Below are 9518 nucleotides of genomic sequence, written 5' to 3'. Positions count from 1 at the left end.
AGTAAACATGGGAGATCATATTGTTCAAGCTGATCCAGCTCTTATGGATTTTTCTCGGCCTAAAATTGATGACATTCAGTCAAGCATCCTTCATCCGGCTATTCAAGCTAACACCTTTGAAATCAAGCCGGGCACTATTCAGATGGTGCAGAATTCTGTTTCTTTTGAAGGAGCGGCAACTGAAGACCCCAACATGCACATAAGGAATTTTGTCGAGATCTGCAGCACTTTTAAGTATAATGGCGTGACTGATGAGGCTATCAAGTTGAGGCTTTTCCCATTCTCACTGAGGGATAAGGCTAAAGACTGGTTACATTCTGAACCAGCTGGGTCAATCACTACGTGGCAAGATCTTGCGCAAAAGTTTCTGGTGAAGTTTTATCCAATGGCAAAGACTGCTGCTATGAGGAGTGCTCTTACTCAGTTTGCGCAGCAACCTACAGAATCTATGTGCGAGGCTTGGGAACGCTACAAGGAAATGTTGAGAAAATGTCCACATCATGGAATGCCGGATTGGATGGTAATCACTGGTTTTTATAATGGTTTGGGGGCTCAATCTCGGCCCATGCTCGATGCAGCAGCTGGAGGCGCCTTATGGGCTAAAAGCTATACTGAGGCGTACAATCTTATTGAGACGATGGCTGCAAATGAGCATCAAAACCCAACTCAGAGGATGACATCAGGCAAGGTAGCAGGTATTCTGGAAGTTGATGCAGCCACCGCTATTGCAGCCCAGCTCCAAGCGCTATCAATGAAGGTTGATTCTTTGGCTACGTATGGAGTTAATCAAATAGCTATGGTTTGTGAGCTTTGTGCAGGTTCTCATGCTACGGATCAGTGTTCTCTTGTCAACAAATCTGTTCAGTATGTGAATAATTATCAGCGACAACAGCAGCCTGTGCCAGCAACCTATCATCCTAACAACAGAAATCATCCAAATTTCAGCTGGGGAAATAATCAGAATGCTATTCAGCCACCATATCAGCAAGGAGTGAGTAAACAGTTTAACCCACCTGGATTCCAGCAACCACAGCAGTATGCTACAAGACAATCATATCCTCAACAGGGAAGTGCAGCTGCACCTACTAGTGCTGATTTTGAGGAACTTAAGCTGTTGTGCAAGAGTCAGGCGATTTCTATCAAGACCTTGGAAAATTAAATCGGTCAATTAGCCAATGCAGTGCTCAATCGTCAACCTGGCACTCTTCTCAGTGACACGGAAGTACCAGGCAGGAAGGAAGCTAAAGAGCAAGTCAAGGCTATTACCTTAAGGTCTGGAAAAGTAGCTGATGCTGAAAAGGCAAAAGAAGTCGAAGCTGAAGTTCGAGATGAAGAATCTAAGCAAAGGGAGAAAGCGGCGGAACCAAGGAAGACTACAGTTGAACACACTCTGCCTGAGGCTAATACAGGGGAGAAACAACTCTATCCTCCACCACCTTTTCCTAAGAGATTGCAGCAACAAAAGCTGGATAAACAGTTCGGGAAGTTTCTGAAAGTGTTCAAGAAACTTCACATCAATATACCTTTCGCTGAGGCTCTGGAACAAATGCCTAGTTATGCGAAGTTTATGAAGACTATTCTTTCAAAGAAGGTGAAACTGGATGACCTTGAAACCGTTGCTCTCACGAAAGAATGCAGCGCGGTTCTGCAACAAAAGTTACCACCAAAACTGAAAGATCCAGGAAGCTTCACCATTCCTTGCACCATTGGCAATCTAACTTTTGACAAGTGCCTTTGTGATTTGGGAGCAAGCATTAATCTGATGCCGTTGTCGATCTTTAAAAAGCTGGATCTACCTGATCCAAAACCCACATACATGTCGCTACAATTGGCGGACCGTTCCATTACTTACCCAAGGGGCATAGTTGAGGATGTGCTCGTCAAGGTGGATAAGCTCTTCTTTCCTGCTGATTTTGTTATTCTGGATTTTGAGGAAGATAAAAAGATTCCCATAATTTTGGGGAGGCCTTTCTTGGCAACTGGCCGTACCTTGATAGATGTGCAAAAAGGAGAACTTACTATGCGGGTTCAAGATCAGGATGTGACCTTCAACGTATTCAAGGCAATGAAATTCCCTACAGAAGATGAGGAGTGCTTAAAAGTGGATGTGATTGATTCTGCGGTTACTTCGGAACTCGATCACATGCTAATGTCTGATGCATTGGAAAAGGCCTTAGTGGGGGAATTTGACAATGATGATGAAGATAGCAACGAGCAATTACAATATCTGAACGCTTCTCCCTGGAAGCGAAAGCTAGATATACCATTTGAACCTCTTGGTACTTCTGACCTTAAGAACGCTGAAGGGAAGCTCAAACCATCAATAGAGGAAGCGCCTACCTTAGAGCTCAAACCATTAACTGAACACTTGAGGTATGCCTTTTTAGGTGATTCATCTACGTTACCTGTTATTATTTCAGCTGACCTTTCAGGTAGTGAGGAAGACAAGCTCTTAAGGATTTTGAGAGAATTCAAATCGGCTATAGGATGGACTATAGCAGACATCAAAGGGATAAGTCCCTCATATTGTATGCATAAAATTCTGTTAGAGGAAGGTAGTAAGCCAACTATGGAACAGCAGCGAAGACTGAACCCAATCATGAAGGAGGTGGTGAAGAAAGAAATTCTGAAATGGCTAGATGCAGGCATCATTTATCCTATTTCTGACAGCTCGTGGGTGAGCCCTGTACAATGTGTTCCTAAGAAGGGAGGTATCACTGTGGTCGCAAATGAAAAGAATGAGCTCATCCCTACTCGAACAGTTACAGGATGGAGAGTATGCATGGATTATAGAAAACTGAACAAAGCCACAAGAAAGGATCACTTCCCTCTCCCATTCATTGATCAAATGCTGGACAGATTGGCGGGACATGAGTATTTTTGTCTTCTGGATGGGTATTCCGGGTATAATCAGATTTGTATTGCACCAGAGGATCAGGAAAAGACTACCTTCACTTGTCCATTTGGCACATTTGCTTTTCGTAGAGTTTCGTTTGGGTTATGTGGCGCCCCGGCCACCTTTCAGAGATGTATGATGGCTATATTCTCTGACATGATTGGAAATAACGTCGAAGTGTTCATGGATGACTTCTCCGTCTTTGGACACTCATATGATGAATGCTTGAATAATCTGCGCGCCGTACTCAAAAGATGCGTGGAAACTAATTTGATGCTTAATTGGGAGAAATGTCATTTTATGGTGCGTGAAGGCATTATCCTTGGGCATAAGGTCTCTAGCAAAGGTCTGGAGGTGGACAAGGCCAAGGTGGGAGTCATTGAAAATCTTCCCCCACCTAATTCAGTGAAAGGAATCCGTAGTTTTCTCGGTCATGCGGGTTTTTATCGGCGATTCATCAAGGACTTTTCAAAGATATCTAAGCCGTTGTGCAATTTACTTGAGAAAGATGTGCCTTTCAAATTTGATGATGAATGTTTGGCAGCATTCGAGACTCTCAAGAAGAGTTTGATCACGACACCAGTTATTACAGCACCAGATTGGACAGAACCGTTTGAGATGATGTGTGATGCGAGTGACTATGCGGTAGGTGCAGTTCTAGGACAGCGCAAGAAAAATCTCTTCCATGTGGTCTACTATGCGAGTAAGACTTTAAATGGGGCCCAATTGAACTACACCACTACTGAGAAGGAGCTTTTGGCTATAGTCTTTGGCTTTGAGAAATTTCGATCTTATCTGCTTGGTACGAAAGTGACAGTATTCACTGATCATGCAGCTATTCGCTATCTGGTTTCTAAGAAGGATTCGAAGCCGAGACTCATTCGTTGGGTGCTTTTACTTCAGGAATTTGAGTTAGAGATCAAAGATAGAAAAGGTACCGAGAATCAAGTAGCTGACCATCTCTCTAGGTTGGAGAATCCCGATTCTACTTCACAAGATAGGATGTTAATCAATGAATCTTTTCCGGATGAGCAGTTGTTTGCAATTCAGGAGGAAGAACCATGGTTTGTAGATATTGTAAACTATCTTGTCAGCAATATAATGCCTCCCAATTTGACATCCGCGCAAAAGAAGAAGTTTCTGTATGAGGTGAAGTGGTATATGTGGGATGAACCATATTTGTTTAGACAGGGAGCTGACCAGATCATCAGGAGATGTATCCCGTTCTGTGAGACGGAGGGGATATTACGAGACTGCCATGCCACGGTTTATGGTGGACACTATGGAGGTGAGAAAATGGCAGCTCGTATTCTGCAAGCAGGTTTTTTCTGGCCCACCTTGTTCAAGGATGCTCATCAGTTTGTTTTAAGGTGTGATCGTTGCCAAAGAGTGGGAAATTTGTCAAGGAAGGATGAGATGCCATTAAATGTGATGCTTGAAGTCGAGGTCTTTGATGTATGGGGAATCGATTTCATGGGGCCTTTTATCTCGTCTTGCAATAATCAGTACATTTTGCTGGCAGTCGACTATGTCTCCAAATGGGTCGAAGTTAAAGCTTTACCAACAAATGATGCAAAGGCAGTGCTAAATTTTCTTCATAAGCAAATTTTCACAAGGTTTGGAACACCTCGGGTAATCATAAGTGATGAAGGATCGCATTTTTACAACCGTAAGTTCACTTCTATGATGCAGCGTTATAATGTGAATCATCGAGTAGCTACTGCCTATCATCCGCAAACAAATGGTCAAGCGGAAGTGTCTAACAGAGAGATAAAGCGCATTCTAGAGAAGGTTGTTTGTCCATCAAGGAAGGATTGGTCTTTAAAGCTCGATGAAGCTGTTTGGGCTTACAGAACAGCATACAAAACTCCACTTGGGATGTCACCGTTTCAGTTGGTGTACGGTAAGGGATGTCATCTACCGGCGGAGCTTGAGCATAAGGCCTACTGGGCATTGAAGAAATTGAACCTGGATTTAGATGCAGCTGGTAAGAAAAGAATGCTTCAGCTTAATGAACTTGATGAATTTCGACTTCAAGCGTACGAGAATAACAAAATGTATAAGGAAAAGGTGAAAAGGTGGCACGATAGGAAGCTACATCCTAAGTTGTTTGTGCCAGGGCAACAAGTTCTGTTATTCAACTCTCGGCTCCGACTTTTTCCTGGGAAGTTGAAATCAAGGTGGTCTGGACCTTTTATTGTCAAAACTGTATTTCCACATGGAGCGGTGGAAATTTTTGAGAATGATTCGGACCAAGCATTCAAGGTTAACGGTCAGCGGTTGAAGCACTACTATGGGGACATGGCAAACCGAGAGGTGGTTAGTGCCATTTTGTTGACTACGTGAGAAAGGAACGGAACATCAAGCTAATGACGAAAAAGAAGCGCTGCGTGGGAGGCAACCCATGAATTGTTGTTACAGGAACCCTTAGAAGTTAATAACCTATCCAAAAACACAAAAAAATCAGAAAACAGGGGCTGAAATTTTTTTTTTTCCAGAGACCCTCTGCGCGCCCGCGCAGCTATGCTGAGCAGCCGCGCAGCTTGCTGCGCGCCCGCGCAGAAATGCTGAGCGGCCGCGCAGGGGTCGAGTTCCAGAATTTTTTTTTTACAGTTCAGAAAAAAAAAAACAAAAAAAACCATTACAGCCCATAAACCCACGAATTCTTTTCCCATTACCCCATGATTTTATACCTCAACCCCACTCCTAATCTAATTTAACCTACTCCACACCCTATATATACATACACCTATCCTACATATCTCACACAACTTCCTACACTTAAACCCTCTCATAAACATCAAAAATCAGTTCTTACACACTTTTATTCACAAATCAATGGCACCCAAGAGAGCACACACTATTGACAGCAACAGCACAGTTCCTACTGCTGATTCATCAAGGGGTACTGCTGCGAGGCCTCGGTTAACTGACAGAGCCGCGGAGGAGGAGTACACTAGGCTGTTGGGGAAGCCGATTCTGAAGGAGAGGGGGTTTTTACCATCAGGGAGGGATGGTGAGTTGTTGCCCATGATTGCAGAGAAGGGGTGGATAGCTTTTTGTGAGTCACACGAAGCAGTACCGATGAGTGTTGTTCGCGAGTTCTACGCTAATGCGAAGGCTGAAAAGAATGGGTTTTCTGTAGTTCGGGGGCTGACAGTTGATTATCATCCTGCGGCGATTCGCCGAGTGATTGGACAGCGAGAGAGGAAGCCCGAGGAGGAGAACTGGAATGAAAAGACTGCTGAGGATTTTGACTTGGATTTAATTTGTGTGACTCTCTGTCGACCGGGCACAGTTGGAACCGCAGTCCAGCCAATAATGAGTATCGTCACTTTCCGGCGATCACCATGAACAGGTATGCCCGTGCATGGAACGCATTTATATGTGCTAATATTTTGCCTTCTTCACATGCACACGAGGTCACAGTTGAGAGAGCACAGTTGTTGTGGGGAATTCTGAATGAGGAATACTATATGGACCTTGGTGAGTTTATCTACCAAGGAATTCTGAATTTTTTGAGGGGAGCAAAGCATATGAACATCCCTTATGCATCCACGGTTATAAAGCTATGCCGTGCAGTAGGAGTGAACTGGCCGGCTCATGAGCAGTTGCAGTTGCCAGCAGCTCCTATAGATTCTAGCACTCTGAATGGGATGCAGGAGTGGACCGGTGGTGAGCCTGAGGAGCATGGGCTGGGTTATCGTCTTCCAGGAGGGCGTCCAGCACGAGGTGCTACTATGGCCAGGCCAGGGCATGGTGAGGCTAGTTCTTCGAGAGCTCAGGAGGGTGCTGGGATGGGTGATGCCCAGTATAGGAGGCTTTCACGGCGGATGGATGCCATGTATGAGACGCAGAGCAGGTTTGCTCAAGAGCTCACCCTTACGTTAGGGACTGCTTTTCGAGGTCTTGGAGCTGATATCCAGTGGCCAGTTTTTGGTGAGGACTCTGCATACCCGCCGCCTGATACTCCATCCACTGAGGGTGATGATGATGATGACTCCGAGTAGGTATACCCTGTGTTTCTTTCTACTACCTTCACTGGGGACAGTGAAGATTTTAAGTTTGGGGGTGGTAGTTAAGGAATATTTTGTGTGTGTCATATAGTTGCATATTCATGATAGTTAGTTCATAGAGTTGCATGATTTTTGCCATATAGTTTTTTTTATATAGCTTTATTTATTGTCATATCATATAGCTCATGCATATACCATGATCCCTTTTGCAATGATTTATCGACTGAATTATGATATTGATGCGAGTGTAGTGATAGCATTAAAGTGATATTAAGTTGTGTAGGTTGATATGCATGCTAGAAGCACTTGTATTGTCACTAAGTCTTAGAGAATGCTGAAGGACTAGATTGTTGTTATGATCTGATTATTTTCGAGGATAATCTATTTATTATGCTTAGAATTTGATAATAGGTTCTTAGTGGTAAAGGCATGAAAAAGAAAAAAATGGAGTAAAAATGGAATTTGTTGCTAGTTGTGGCTAGGCGTCAAATGGCTAGTAGCCGGCTCGCATGTTATGCGAGTAGTCTAGGGTTGAGCAAGATGGAGCGAAACGCACTTGCTCAGAGTTAAAAAAAAAAAAAAATTTGCGTAATTGATCAAGAGTGGGCTCTTTGGTATTCGAGTTATTAAGTTCTTAGGGGACTTTGTGCCTAGTGACCTAAGGCTTTTAGAGTCTGAGATCCGCTAACCTAACGCTCGTTACATGGATACCATTGTATAAGTCTTTTGTGGATCTCACTCACTGCACGGTCAAATAAGCATTTGCGTTGTAAATAAAAAGCACGATTCCGTAGTAAGCTCTAAAGTTCTTGTAGTGTTGTATATCACTTTGTGCCTAGAATTTTTATTCTTTGTATAATCGTAGGATTGCCTTGAGGGAAGTCTAGTCATAGTAATTGGTCTAGTTCCGAAGCATATCTGTTAAGCATTTGCACACACCACGTTTCTGGCGGTGTGTCCGTTTGCATGAGTTTCTTGATCTTTAGTGTCTAACTGCATTCGTTGAGACGTGACAATTTGGTTGGTTAATTGTAGTAAGGGGGATCGTTGCATTTTCATATAGATTGCATTCATGCATATTTTTATTTGTTTTTGAGTCTGTGACGCTTGAGGACAAGCATTGATTTAAGTTTGGGGGTGTGATAAGTGGCATTTTGTACCACTTAGAACGTCTTAAAATGGCTTAAATTGGTGTCTTGAAATCAAGTATTTTGTATATTTGATGCGTTTTTCTAGTGTTTATGTATTTCAGGGTATTAGTTGCATTTCGGAGGAGGAATCATCAAGAATAAGCCTTGGCATGTGTTCACCATTGCGAGAGGAAAAGAACGGGCAGATTACGGCGAAGAAACGGAGCAAACCTGGAAATTTTCCAGTAGGGTCCTGCGCGCCCGCGCAGCAATACTGAGCGGCCGTGCAGCAGCCTTGCGCGCCCGCGCAGAAATGCTGAGCGGCCGCGCAGGGTCGGGGAAAATAATATATTATTTTAGACTTCTACTTCTGTTTGGCTTCCAACTTCTATGTAATCTGAGTTTTATGGGACTATTATATAAGTAGATTTGAGACGTTTTTCGCAGAGTATTAAGAGGGGATTATGTTTTAGATTGTGTTTTGTAAGAAGCGAAGGAGATAAGGAAGAAGACCGATTTAGCACAGCAGCGAAGAGGAAGCATATATTCTTGTGATTCTTGTTTCGTTGTAACGTTGGATGCTAGTTTTCTTGCTTTGACTTATTTACTCTTGTGACGTACTCTGTTTTAATATAATTAGTTTAGTTGTTATTTTCTTGTGTTCGTTTGTCATGATTTCATATGAACCCATGATGGCGATAAGTTCTATTATGGGCTAATCGTGATCGTAGGGTTGCAACGGATTTATTATGGAATTCTTTAGTTAATTGTTTAATACTTTAGTGTGTGATGATTGCATGATATCTAGTATTGGTTGTGCGTATTCGTCTTATGTGCGTCGCGAACATATAAGATAGGGTGTTAATATCTTGTGAAGCGACAGTGGATCTTGAGATTTAGAACTTACCATGCTAGCATAGGTTCATGTACGTTGTGCATGGTTAGTGGGTAACTCTAACAGTTTTATTTGCCCTATGTAATCAAAAGGAATAACTTGTGCTTAAATCGTTGTGTTGTCAATTTCTGTAGACATATAGGAACTCAACATAATTGATGACTATTCAACTTCTATCTTAATTGTGGATGTTTGGTAGAATGGTATTAGTACAATGAAAGTTGGCTTTTATCAGTTTTGTGTTATTCGATTAATATCATCACTGTCACATGCTAAAGGTAATAACTATGGCTATAGAAGGAAGTAATAATGAAGTTATGATCTCATGAGTGTTTTATTATTGATAAATTGCAGTGTTAGTTAAGTGGTTAATTAAGTAGTTAATTATAGTTAATATTTAACCAACAATTTTAAGTGTTATTATCTTAACATTGAGAAGTAATCATACATTGGTGAGTGAGTTAAATTAGACAATAACTTAGTCTGAGTCTCTGAGGGAACGAATTAGAAAGTATTCTATATTACTTGCGAACGCGTATACTTGCGTGAATATTAGTGCGTGATTTCGCCCTAACACCTTC

The 9518-nt window shown here is 42.4% G+C and overlaps 1 non-coding gene across 1 annotated transcript; it reads right to left on the bottom strand.

Moving 5' to 3' along the window:
* Positions 1-400: 400 nt before the first annotated feature.
* Positions 401-507, bottom strand: LOC141722268 (small nucleolar RNA R71). The gene has a single exon (XR_012575287.1). It is a non-coding gene; the product is annotated as a small nucleolar RNA R71 (small nucleolar RNA).
* Positions 508-9518: the final 9011 nt, after the last annotated feature.

Source organism: Apium graveolens, chromosome 4 (assembly GCF_009905375.1).
Source record: "Apium graveolens cultivar Ventura chromosome 4, ASM990537v1, whole genome shotgun sequence".
Classification (NCBI taxonomy): Eukaryota; Viridiplantae; Streptophyta; class Magnoliopsida; order Apiales; family Apiaceae; genus Apium; species Apium graveolens.
This window is presented reverse-complemented; position numbering and strand designations above follow the sequence as displayed.